General features: G+C 38.9%; 1 protein-coding gene across 1 annotated transcript in view; it reads right to left on the reverse strand.

Annotated features, from left to right (window-relative positions):
* The window catches only part of MYO7B (myosin VIIB), a 152651-nt gene extending 147537 nt beyond the window's left edge, over positions 1-5114 (reverse strand). Inside the window, exon 1 of the mRNA XM_074214928.1 lies at positions 4930-5114. The gene's annotated coding sequence lies outside the window, so the exon portion shown is untranslated. The remainder of the gene's footprint in view (positions 1-4929) is intronic.
* Between the last annotated feature and the right edge of the window lie 9079 nt (positions 5115-14193).

Genomic DNA, 14193 nt, shown 5'->3' on the forward strand with positions numbered 1-14193 from the left:
GAAACTATAGAAACAGAGTATATATTTATTATATAGTTTTGATAATTATTTCTTGGCACTATAATTTGAGGTCTAGCCATGCAAGTACCTCAAATTAGTTTTTCCCCCCTTATAGTTCTTTTCAATATTCTTGCTCATTTCTTTTCCATATATTTCATATTGTCACTTAATAGTATTGTCTATGAAGTAGGATATATTATTGGCTATTATACCATATACATTAAATAACATATTATTAGCTATGAATTATTATATAACTACATTATTTATCATACAAATTAATTTATATAAATTAAAAAGCATTATATAAATTTAAAAATAAATATATAAATAAAACCATTAATAAATCATATAAATATAATTATGTAAATTATATAAATCACAGAAATATATTGTATAAATCACAAAAATATATAAATCACATATATATAAATTATATAAATTAAATACTATAATATCTATGAAACATATATTTAGTTTAGCATAACATGAGATCTGTTATGTTAATTCAAGAAATATTGGGGCAGCTGTGTGATGCAGTGGATAGAACACCAGCCCTAGAGTCAGGAGGACCAGAGTTCAAATCTGACCTCAGACACTTAATAATTACCTAGCTGTATGACCCTAGACAAGTCACTTAGCCTCATTGCCTTGCAAAAACCAAAAATAAATATTTAAAATCCAAGAAATACTGATGTTCTTTTTTATGCTGGTTCAACTTAAACATATTTATGACTATCCTTATAATTATCTCTGTTAAAATTATTTGAGAATTACATTTGAGATGGCTATGTCTGTAGATTAATACTCAAATATCTGCTAGTTTGTTATTATTATAAATATTTCTCTATCCCTTTTTAGCCTTCCTTTTCACCCCCAACCATGGGAAATTACTCAGATCCTGGGCTGTGAAGTAGAAATAGCTTTCTTTGTTATTTGGAGAGTGCTGCTTTAGATTTCAAGCTGGAAGGAACTTTAGAGATTATTTAATTTTACAACTTTATTTTACAAATGAGAAAACGGAGGTCTAAAAAATTAAAGTAACTTGCTCAAAGTCATACAGGTGGTCAGTAGAAGAGGTGGGAACTAACTGAAGTCACAAAATTACTTGGACTTAAAATCTTGGTCATCTTTTACTCATCCCATCCAAATTAATCACCAAGTCTTATTCTTTCTTTCTTCAAAATATCTCTCACAACCTTCCCAGGATTATAAAGGTAGAAATTTTCTGTTCCAACATTCTCACTTCACAGAAGAAACTAAGGTCTAAAGGGATCAAGTGTGCAGTTAGTTAGCAAGTGACAGAACTTGAACCCCTGTTCAGAACATGAACCCGTGTCCTGGTTTTATGCCTCCTATTCTCCATTGTTCTCCTCTCTCCCTACCTTCCTTCCTATTGTTGTAGCCACCACTCCAATGGAGGCCATCATCAGTTTGTACCTAAACTATTACAATAGCCTCCTCACTGGTCTCTCTGCCTCCAGTTGAAGCTGCTCATCTCTGAGAAAAAAAAATTATTTCTCTCTTTATTAATACTCAATTATTGAATTAGGATCAGGATATTTTCAGAAACCTGTAGGTTTTTCAGTCTATGAAGGACATTGTTGATGAATGAGATTGCCCAAGGTAAATGTGTTTTGATCTCACCCAATTAGAGAATCTTACAAAGTCCATTATGTTCTACTAAGGTTTTGGGGGGGATATATCTTTTGTCTAGATTCCCTAAGGCTGGGGAGTGGTCTGGAAGTAAAAGATATAATCAAAGTCACATTAAGCCTCCCTCATTAAAATAAGACTCATTATAATATTCATTTTTCTCATTATTCATTAACTAATTGCCACCCTCTCTTCCAAGGGCATATAAGCTTTGAGTGTGTTCCATGAGAGATGTCTTTATTGTTCAAGAGTGCCACTGACCCCTTTTATTAATTATCCACTAGCATGATTAATAAAATGATTAATTACCCAGAAACTATATCTCTCAAATTATTTTATACATCACATCTCCAAAGGACTTTCTCCACCCTCCCCAACCTTCTTCACCCCGGAAGCTCTGGACAATTCTCACATTTTCTCACCTCATGGTCTTCCTGAGACCTGATTGCCTGATTCCCCCACCCCCACCTCCAGAGTCTCCAATAAAAAAAGGAGGTCCAGTCCAAAGATGCCTTCATCCCTCCATAGTCTGCGCTGCTATCTCATCCCCACAGGACTTTCTTGATCATGACCCTGCCCTTTGGTACCATCTTCTCCTCCATCTCCAGCTTCTAAGATTCCTTTACCTTGTTACCATCCCTCCCCACCCCACCCTCAAACTCCTTGAGGCCAAGGACTGTCTGCCTCTTTTTATATTCTCAGTGATTAGCACAGTGATTGGCACATAGTAAATGTTTAATACTTATTAACTGACTCACACCACTTAGAGATGAATATTTCTGAGAAATCATTTTCATCATCTTTCTCTTCTGTTCATACAGTTCCCTATTGCCATGAGTCAGAGTTTAAACTCCTTTTGGCATTCATGGCCCTGGCCCTTCACAAACTGACCCCAGCCTTTCCAGACTTATAGTCTACCTGTCCATCCAATATTCCACTCCCAAGCAAGTTGTTTTCCTCACTTTGCCCCAATTCTCCTTGGTCTTTCTGCTCCTGTGCCTTAGCAGATACTATTCTCCACTGAGAGCCTTTTCTCCCATCTACTCCTCCAGAGATATATTGTTTGGACCACTCATCTGGAACTTATCCTCTTACTTTCTTCATTAACTTTTCATTTGAGCGTGTCCTATTTCCCTTATTAGAGTTATAAGATCTTTACAGTTAGTAACTCATCACAAGCTTAGTGGGATCCCATGCACTGACTAGCACAATGCTAAGCTTTTGCCCTATGGTAGATTGATCATGGGCAAAGAGAATGAACATTTATTTATTGTTCCAAGTGCTTTGCTAGTGTTCTATTGTAGTTCAGTCGTTTTTTAGTCATGTTCAATTCTTCATGACCCCATTTGGGGTTTTCTTGGCAAAGATACTAGAGTGATTTGACATTTTCTTCTCTGATTCATTTTACAAATGGGGAAACTGAGGTAAATGACTGGTCCAGTCATGATGTAAGTATTAAGTGTCTGAGGCCAGATTTTAATTCAGGAAGATGAATCTCCCCAACTTAAGGCCTGGTGCACTGTGCCATCTAGCTTTTCTGTACTTTGCTAAGCACTTTACAAAAATTATTTCATTTGATCCTCATAACACCCTGGGATGTAGGTGCTATTATCTGCATTTTGCAGATGAAGCAACTGAGACAGACAGAGATGAAGTGACTTGCCCAGGGTCATCCAGCTAGAATCTGAGGTCACATTTGAACACAAGTCTTCTCAGTGTTCTCCCCTTTCACTGTGTGACCTAGCCACCTCAAAATGCCTCCTTGCTTTAAAAAGCAATGCAATCTAAAAATGCAGCAAAGGACCAAGAACCCAGATAGCTGACTTGATTATGTCACATACTAGTTGTCTCACCTGTAGGAAAGCACTTTTTCTTAGGCCTCAGTTTCCTCAGTTGTAAAATGGGATATCTTACAACCATATTTACAAAGATTCTTACTATATGAAATGTTCTTAAATGTACAGATTTGGTCATAGATCACCCAATGTTGTTGACATTGTCAGTGCTGATTTTGGTGACAGCTCTGGTAGCTCAGTGGAGCGTTAGGTCTGAAGTCAGTCAAACCTGAGGTCCAAACCAGACTCAGAATCTTATTTGTGCCTCCGGGAAAAACATTTAATCCTATTTACCTCAGTGTCCTCATCTGTAAAATGAGCTGGAGAAGGAAATAGCAAACCACTCAAGTGTCTTTGCCAAGCAAACCCCAAATGGGGTCAGGAAGAGTCAGATAGGAATAAAAAGTAACTAAACAACTACAAACACACAAATGTGAATAACAAATGACAGTTCCAGTGAACTGGCCCCTGCAAACAGTGGAGATCCCTCCTTTCCCTTTCCATCAGCCTTCTGGTCCTAGGTCACATTCTATAAGGGAACCTTTCTAGGAACCAAAGAGGAAATGAAATTCACCTCTGAAGGCCCTTGATTTACAATTTGATTTCTTAGTTCCTGATAGAATTTTTGTATTCATTCAGTTTGGTCCCTTGGCATTCTCTATCCTAGTTTTCCTTTAGAGGAACTCTTCACAGCTTTTTGTAGTTTTTTTTTTATTTTTAATTATGTGTATGGGACCATCAGAGTTTTAAATTCAGATTATTCAAGATAAATCAGCATGTACTGAAAAACTAATAGTCTATGAGTTTATAAATAGTATATAAATAGTATACTAGAAATATTATGGATATTATTATGTAATAAAACATAGGATCATAGAATTTAGAACCAGAAGGGACATTAGGGATGATTTAGTCAATCTTCTCATTTTATAGATGAGAAAACTGAGATCCAGAGATATTTTTATATCCTAGAAGTTTGTAGGAAAAGATTAGAATATCGATCATTTGAAACCTCTGATCCAAATGTAGTGTTCTTTCCCCTTCAAATCTCTTTCTTTTTTAAAATAAAATTTTATTTTTCATGCATTTGAAATCTGTCTCTCTCTGACTATCCCCCATCAAAAGAAAGGAAGGAATAGAAATAAACTGAAAAACAAAATATGCTTTAAAATGTATGCATCCCTCTGAAGTTTAAGTTTATCAGCTATCTGGCAGTAGATGAGTAGTATGTTTCCTCTTTAGTCCTCCGGACTCATCCCTTCAGCTTTTCCCACAATTCTGTTACCATGGGCCCAATGATCTGACTCTGATACCAGATCAAGGCATTCCACACTGGAGACCCCCTTCTCCCTCCCTCCCTTCTTTATGTTGGTCCTGACAAGCAGAATGCCAGTGGAAACACAGAGGGTGGAAAACCCAGACAGCACATATCTCTTACCTGTCGGAAAGGTAGGCCTTGATTTCAAATTGGTAACACTGAGTCTCCTTCTTCACCCCCACACCTCTGAAAGAATGGAAGAAAAAGTACAGGGCAGTAGATATTTGATGCTAAAGGATTTTTTTCTCTTACTGTTTGGTGGTGGAGAAGGAAGAAAGGGAAGAGAGGAAGGAGGAAATGGCTGAAGTCCTCTCTGCCAGAGTAATTTATTACAGGACTTTGTCCCCTAACCTCTTGCAGGGATCCACTCTTATACACCAGACTCTGGGAGTCACTGCTTGGTGATCTGCCCTAGAGCTGACTGATTCTTCCTTTTTAACCTGAACTCTGCTTCACTTCTTCCAGACCTCTTTAGCAATAACCAAAAGCTTCTCTATGCTCCCTGGCTGGTGTTGACTTTTCTCTTCCTCCTTGTATTTCAATTCTAATCATGGCAATAAATCAAAAAACTAAGAAGTGTTTGGTGGGCAGTATTCAGGAAGAATATTTAGACCAAGTAGCTAGACCACTACTAGGCCTATACCCAAAAGAAATCAAAGAAAGAGAAAAAGACCTTTTATGTGTTAAAAACATTTATAGCAACTCTGTAATGGCTAAAAAAACTGGAAACTAAGGCTATGCCCATCAATTGGGGAGTGGCTGAACACGTGCTATATAATTAGAATGGAATTTTATCATGCTGTAAGAAATGAGGAAATATATGCTTTCAAAAATATATGGAAAGACATATATGAAAGAAGTGCTGCAGAGAGAAATGAGGGCATCTAGACAATATACATAGAGCATCAGGCCCGAAGTCAGGAAGACTCATCTTCCTGAGTTCAGATCTGGCTTCAATACTTACTCGCTGTGTGGACCTGGAAAAGTCACTTTACCTTTTTGTCCTTATTCCTTATCTATAAAATGAACTGGAGAATGAAATGGCAAACCATTCCTGTGTCTTTGCCCTAAAAACCCAAGTGGGATTTCAAAGAGTCAGACAGAGCTAAACAACAAAAGAATGAAATAAGCAGGAGTAACATAACGATTTATGCTATAACATTACACATTATGAAAATGAATCATTTTGTGGACTTTCATAACCTGATAAAGGTTGAAATGAGTAGAACCACTAGAACCATTCAGCAAAAATATCACTTTTAAAAATGAACAACTTTGGGGGCGGAGCCAAGATGGCGACATGAAGGGATCGATTCTTAGGAGCTCTCGGATAAAAACACATAAGCTAAGGACTCTAACTAAACTTTTGAGAGACAGAAGCCACAAAGGGACCCAGTGAGGCAGTTCTCCTACTCAAGGTAACCTGGAAAAGAGCAGAAAGGCTCTGCTCCCTGGGGTTGGAGGGCAGCGGGCCAGAAGGGTGGCCTGCCAGAGCCAAAGAACTTCAGCCTCCCGGAGGCAGCCCCAGGGCACTGGGAGCTGCGGCTCACAGCAGCAGGGGAGTCTCCTGAGCTGCACCCTGGGGAGCACCAGGCACAAAGTGGGGGAACAGCAGGGGACCTCTGCCAGGGCGAGCACGTGGAGCCCAGCTCTCAGGGCACACAGCAAGCAGCTAGGTCTTTTGGCAGCCTAGACCTGGAAACAGAAGCAGGAGGAGCTGGTAAGCAGGAGCCTGTAGGGCATGAGCCCATTGAGCTGAGGGAGTAGAGTGAAGAGAGAGACTGCAGAGCTCTGTCCTCTGCCCCTAGCACAGGACTCTGCGGCTCTGACCACATTCAGATCCTGATCCCAGTCTAGGCCCCCACATAGAACAACAGGGCCCCCCCACTTCAGCTCCGTGGCAGAGGGGGGTGCTTATGGTCATTCACAGACCAGGAGGGAGGACAGAACCTCACACACTGAGACCCTTGTGGGAGTGTCCCAAAAGCTCAGGAAGCACCCCCAAAAAACAGGCTTAGGCTGGGAAAATGAACAAGCAAAGAAACAAGAGGAAGACCATTGAGAAATATTTTGCAAATGAGCCCAAAAAGGATCAAAATACTCAGTCTGACGATGAGGAAGCACAAGCTCCTGCATCTAAAGACTCCAAGAAAAACAGAAATTGGGCTCAGGCTATGATAGAGCTCAAAAAAGACTTTGAAAATCAAATGAGGGAGTTGGAAGAAAAACTGGGAAAAGAAAGGAGAGATGCAGGAAAAACATGAAAATGAAGTCAGCAGCTTAGGCAAGGAAATCCAAAAAAATGCTGAAAGCATGCTAAAAAACAGCTTAGGTCAAATAGATAAAATGGTTCAAAAAGTTATTGAGGAGAAGAATGCTTTAAAAAGCAAAATTGGCCAGATGGAAAAAGAGATAAGAAAACTCTCTGAGGAGAACAAATCCTTCAGAGAAAGAATAGAATTCAGGGAGATTGATGAATTTACCAGAAATCAGGAATCAATACTTCAAAACCAAACAAATGAAAAATTAGAAGAAAATGTGAAATATCTCATTGAAAAAACAACTGATATGGAAAACAGACTTAGGAAAGATAATTTAAAAATTATTGGAATACCTGAAAGTCATGATCAGGAAAAGAGCCTTGACATCATTTTCAAAGAATTACTATAGGAAAATTGCCCTGATATTCTAGAAGCAGAGGGCAAAATAGAAATGGAGAGAATCCACCAATCCCCCCAAGAAAGAGATCCAAAAACCCTACCCCCAGGAATATTATAGCCAAGTTCCAGAACTCCCAAGTCAAAGAGAAAATATTACAAGCAGCCAGAAGGACACAGTTCAAATATCATGGAGCGGCAGTCAGGATCACACAGGACTGAGCAGCAACTACATTAAAAGCTCGTAGGGCTTGGAATATAATATACCGGAAGGCAAAAGAGCTTAGAATGCAGCCAAGAATGAACTACCCAGCAAGGCTGAATGTCCTCTTCCAGGGAAAAAGATGGACTTTCAATGAACCAGGGGAATTTCAAAGGTTCCTTTTGGAATGGCCAGAGCTGAACAGAAGGTTTGATCTTCAGATACAGTACTTAGGGGAAGCATGGAGATTGGAGGAGAGGGGGAAAATATGAGGGACTTAATGAGGATGAACTGCATGTATAGAAAAATGATACTGATAATATTCATATGAACCATCTCAGTTAATAGAGCAGGTAGAGGGAGCTTTTATAGTTGAAGCACAGGAGAAAGCTGAATTCGAAGATAAAATATGGTGTAAAAATGGAGTCAATAAGAAAAAAAGGGAAATGGAATGGGAGAAAGAAAAAGGAGAGGGGGAATAGTCCAAGCTATTTCACATAATAAGATTTTTTTTTTATTACAATGAGCTATTGCAATGATATGGAAGGGGGGAGGCAAGGGGGAATGAGGGAACCTTTGCTCTCATCAGAGATGGCTAGGAGAGGAAACAGCAAATATACTCAATGGGGTATAGGCATCTGGAGTAAGAAGGAGGGGGGAGCAGGGGGAAGGGGTGGGGATGTGAATAAAGGAGGAGAGGATGGACCATGGGGGGACAGTGGTCAGATATAACACATTTTCTTTTTTACTTCTTGTAAGGGGCTGGGATTGGATGGCCTGCCCAAGACCATGGGGCCAGGTGGATTCTGGGCCTAAGGGGTGGTATGGGGGCTCAGGGCTTCTGGGCCCCAGGACCAGGGATCTGTCTGCTACGCCACTCAGTGACCCTACAGCAGAGTCAGAGTGAAAGGAGAGAGAAAATACAGTACATGGTAGTGGAGAAATAAGAAAAGAGGGAGTTGCGATCAGCAATGGCAACGTTGGAAAAATATGGAAGTAACTTTTGTGATGGACTTATAAAGAATGCAATCCACTCACGACAGAGTTGATGGTGTTGGAACAAAGACTGAAGCACATTTTTTGTTATTATTATTTGGAGGAGGGTGCAGGGCAAGTGGGACTGGGTGGCCTGCCTGGGGCCACATAGCAGGGTGATCTTTGGGTGTCTGAGGCCAGATTTGGACCCAGGTGCTCCTGGCTGAAGGGCCAATGCTCTGTCTGCCACCCAGCCACACCTACTATTATTACTATTTTATTTTATTTTGGGTCTTTTTTTTTCTTCTTTTTGGTTTTTACAGGGCAGTGGGGATCGGGTGGCTTGCATGTCACATGGCTGGGTGATTATTGGGTTTACGAGGCAGGATATGGACTTGGGTACTCGTGGCTCCAGGGCTGGCGCTTCCTTCATTGCACCACCTGGCCATACCTACAATTATTACTATTATTTTTTTAATTTTAATTTTTTTCTCTCCCCTTTACTTTTTCGCCCAAGCAAGTCTATCTATATTCATGGGGGGAGGGGTATTTTGTTTACTTGTAAACAAGTATATTTTATTAATTAAAAAAACATTTGCACAAAATGAGAATAAAAAATAAATTTTAAAAAAAAAAGCTTGTATTTGGGGATTTCCCCACCCCTCTGTCCTCCTCTGAGAGAGGTGTGCCATTTTGTGAGGATACCTTAATAAAAATCATTTTAATAAAAAAAAATGAACAACTTTGAAAGCTATAACAACTATGATTAATCAAAGGCCATTCAAGATTCCAGAAGATTGATGGTGGGACTTAGGTGAGGTGATGGACTTAGAGTAGAGAAAGATTTAACAAGATTGCTAGAGAGATAGATAGCTACATAGCTAGATAGATAGATGAATATATAAACATATATGTAAATATATAGACACACATACATACATATATGGTATCTGTATGTCTGCAAACATATATATATATATATATATATATGTATATATCCTTTTATACCCTAAGTTCCTTCATTATTGCAAATAGCATATTTATATATTTGAATACTGGCTTTGAAAGAATTTGATTTGTTTGTATATTTGTTAGAAGAAATTTAACTTGATTTTCTGTGCTTTTTCCCAGTGGATGGGGATGGGAGGGAAGGAAATAAGATTTCTGTTAATTTTTTAAAATAGAGAAATGGAAGGGAACTACAGACATGACTTGTTACATGTTCTTTCAGGTAAAGTCACTGCATAATAGTCCTCTTACTTATACCTTTACTTTGTTACAAGAGACTTCCCCCAAAAAAGCAGGAACAATCTATAAATTTTGGTAATATTAAAAAAAAGCATCAATATTTTTATAAAAAGGTACACTAAATGACAAATGGAAATGTGGTTTGCATGTATAACTTATATCAAATTGCTTGCCTTCTCAGTGAAGGGGGGGGAGGGAGAGAATTTGGAACCTAAAATTTGAAAAAAAAATGTTAAAATTGTTCTTACTTGTAATTGGGGAAAAAAATAAGATTAAATAAGATTTTAAGTAAAATTTTTTTAAAAAAACAAAATATGACCCCTTAATCTTCCTTTACGCACTCACTCATGAAGATAAATGCAGTCTGCCACTGATGATTTTCCCCCTATACAAGTGATCAGAAATTTGTTTTTAGTTTTTGCAAGGCAATGGGATTAAGTGACTTGCCCAAGGTCACACAGCTAGGTAATTATTAAGTGGCAGAGGTCAAATTTGAACATCTAGTTCAACTTCTTATTTTATAGATAAGGAGACTGAGGCACAGATTTTCCCAAGGTCATGCAGGCAGTGAATGGCAGAGCTGGGATTTGAACTCTCAAGACCTCAGATTCCAAATCTATTGTTCTTTTCATTGCACTATGCTGATTCCCTAATGAGGTCCTCCAGACATTCCCTATTTGCAGCTAAATCTATGAAGCACCTTTATTTAACTGGCATTTAGGTTAATTGAGAAATGAGAACCTGTTATGTGGAATGCCATGTGAAATCTATGTTAGTATGTGGTAGAGGAAGCTATATCTTTTTTTTCTTTTTTTCTGGGACATGCCCAGTTGTCAGGTAGCTTTTTTATTACTCCTCCTAGCTGTGTGACCCTAGGCAAGTCACTTAACCTTGATTACTCACATCCAGGACCCATCTTCAGCCATCCTGATCTATATCTGGACCCAGATGACTCAAAAGAGAAAATGAGGCTGGTGACTTAGCAACAGCACTTCTTCATTCCCAATCCAATTCATGTGCTTTGCATAACATCACTTTCCTGATGTCATGGTTTTCTTCAAGAATAAAGGACAAACAATAATAGCATTTGCAGATAGTATTGTGTTGATTGCCTCAAGGCCCCCAAACTGCAAATACATCTCTATATTATTGTAGTTTTATTAAATTCCTGTCCAATGGTCATAATATTGCCAGGGAAATAATCATTGCTCATACTAAGTATATTGTTCTTAGCCAGCTTAAGAAATGGTATCATAAAACATTCATAAATACCTTTTCTCTTTTTTTGTTTCCTCTCCTCTCACCACACATACACCTGTTTTTCCTAATCTTCCTGTTCAACATTAAACAACAGCTCTAAGTTACCCATTAACCCTATAAAATGGTATATATGTCAACACCAGACTTCATGGATGAGTTAATCTAGAGTTCTGTCAACAATTTAAAATCCTCAGCCTTAAATAGGACCAAACAAATTTATCTTGTCCATCTATCCAAGTTTCCCTAAACCACCCCAAAAAGAGATAGGGGAATACTGTTTGTAGAATTCTCTGGAGAAGGAACTCCTTCAGAATGATAACAGGTCATGACTAATATACTAAACTAATATACTAGAGCTGTTGTTGAGTCGTTTCAGTTGTGTCTGATTCCCCATGATCCTATTTGGGGTTTTCTGAACAGAGATACTAGACTGATTTGCCACTTCCTTCTCCAGTTCCTTTTTACAGATAAGGAAACCAAGACAAACAGGGTTAAATGACTTGCCCAAGGTCACACAGTAAGAGTCTCTGAGGTCATATATGAATTCAGATCTTCCCAATATGAGGGCTAGAATGCTACCTATTGACTCTAGACTTAACTCATCTTTTTTTTTTTTTTGTCTTTTTTCATCCTTTGAACCCCCAAAAGGAACACAGGTGCTAAATGATTCTTGTAAGGTGAATGATTTAAGGTTCCCTCTGTTTCAGTCCACTTCACTATGTGAAGCATTAAGGACACAAAGAAAGGCAAATACACAGTCCCATGCCCTCAAGCAACTTATCTTCCAGTAGAGGAAGCAACATGCAAATAACTGCATATAGACAATGTATTCATTATAAATGGAAGTTGATCTCAATGGGAAGAACCAAAAAAAAAGGCAGGGGATAGGGAATGGGAAAGATCTACTGCAAAAAGTTGGATCTAAGCTGTCTTAAAGAATGCCAGGGAAACCAGTGGAGTGGGAATGAGTAAGAGGGTGGAGCTTGAGGGACAGTCAGTAAAAGGCAAAGGGGTAGGAAAATGAAGTGGTATGGATAAGGAATAGCAAAAAGGCCAGTATTCATGAATCCCAGTTCACAGAAGGAGCAAAATGTAAGAAGATTAGTAAGATAGGGAAAGAATGGGGCAGCTAGGTGGCACAGTAGATAGAGCACCGGCCCTGGAGTCAGGAGTACCTGGGTTCAAATCCGGTCTCAGACACCTAATAATTACCTAGCTGTGTGGCCTTGGGCAAGCCACTTAACCCCGTTTGCCTTGCAAAAATCTAAAAAAAAAAAAAAAAAAGATAGGGAAAGAATCATTAAAGGGACTATATACGTCCAAAAAAAAATCTCTATTTGCCTCAGTTTCCTCATCTGTAAAATGAAAATAATTATAGTTCCTACTTCCTAAGGTTGTTGTGAAGATCAAAAGAAATAACATACATATATAGTGTTTCACTCAACGACTGACCCATAGCAAGCACTGCAAATGCTAGCTATTTCTTTGGCTAATTACAGAGGAAGACAGAGATGGAAAGACATTCATTTGAGGATGGAGGCAATTTCCAGGATGATAACCTCTGTGATGGAGAGAAGTGCTGTCACAAGTTTTTTTTTTTTTTTTTATTTAAGGCATTGGGGTTAAGTGACTTGCCCAAAGTCACACAGCTAGGCAATTATTAAGTTTCTGAAGCTATATTTAAACTCAGGTCCTCCTGACTCCAGGGCCAGTGCTCTATCCACTGTGCCACCTAGCTGCCCCACCGTCAACAAGTTTTTAAAAATCACTTTAAAAAGATCCTCAGATTAGAAACCAGGAGGGACGGGATTTCAGGGAAACCTGGAGGGATTTGCATGAACTGATGCTGAGTGAGATGAGCAGAACCAGAAAAACACTGTACACCCTAACAGCAACATGGGAGTGATGTTCAACCTTGAAGGACTTGCTCATTCCATCAGCGCAACAATTGGGAACAATTTTGGGCTGTCTGCAAAGGAGAGTACCATCTGTATCCAGATAAGGAGCTGTGGAGTTTGAACAAAGTACAAGGACTATTCCCTTTAATTTGGAAAAAAAACAAAAAAACAAAACCCAGATGTCTTATGGTTTGATCTGGTTACCTCTGAGAATTCTGTTCTCTTTAAGGATATGATTTCTCTCTCATCACACCCAATTTGGATCGAGGTACAACATGGAAACAAAGTAAAGACTGACAGAGTGCTATCTGTGGGGTGGGGGTGGGGGAGGGAAGCAAGATTGGAGGAAAACTGTAAAACTCAAATAATATCTTTAATAAAAATTTTAAAAAAAGAAAAAAATCTCTTCCCAAGCCATGAATAAATTGTCATTATTAATATATATATATATAAAAAAAAGATCCTCAGAACCTAGCAGAGAGTTCCATCAGAAGAGCTCCAAGAAGGGAGGAAAAGGTTCTGGGGCTAGAGGTCCTTAAGACTCAATTTATGGTGGCAGCAAAAATAAATCACAGAAAAGTCAGCAGAAACTCAGTATGGTGTGACAACAGTTGTAGGGGTTTCCCTTCCTGAATCAGACTTTAATTAAACAGCTATTTGGGCAGTTGTAACCAAGGCACTGCCTGTCACTACTCAAGCATGCTGTGAAAATTCTCTCAACAAACTTTACATCCTGCTGCCCACAACCTCTCTGAGCAATGAAATGATCCTAGTAAAGGAGGTGGTGGAATTATGTTTGAAACATACCCTGCAGTTGGCAATCACAAAGGGATGGAGTATGACCATCTTCTCATTGGTCCTAAATGGACCATCTAGAACCCCATGCATCATCTCCTACTTCCTTTGAGGTACTTACCCTGCTTGGGAGAGCTCTGGTACAAATTAGAGAATCATAGATCCAGAATTCAAAAGGACCTTGGAGTCCATTTCATTCATTTCGCTTATTTTGTAGATGAATCATTAAATAATTCACCCCAAAGCTACACAGTATTAGGTAGGAGAGGTAAGGTTTGAGTTCAGGTCTTCTAACACTGGGTTTAAGGTGCCCCACAGAATAGAAATGTGAAAAGAGATGAAATATCAC

This window comes from Macrotis lagotis, chromosome 1 (genome assembly GCF_037893015.1).
Source record: "Macrotis lagotis isolate mMagLag1 chromosome 1, bilby.v1.9.chrom.fasta, whole genome shotgun sequence".
Classification (NCBI taxonomy): domain Eukaryota; kingdom Metazoa; phylum Chordata; class Mammalia; order Peramelemorphia; family Peramelidae; genus Macrotis; species Macrotis lagotis.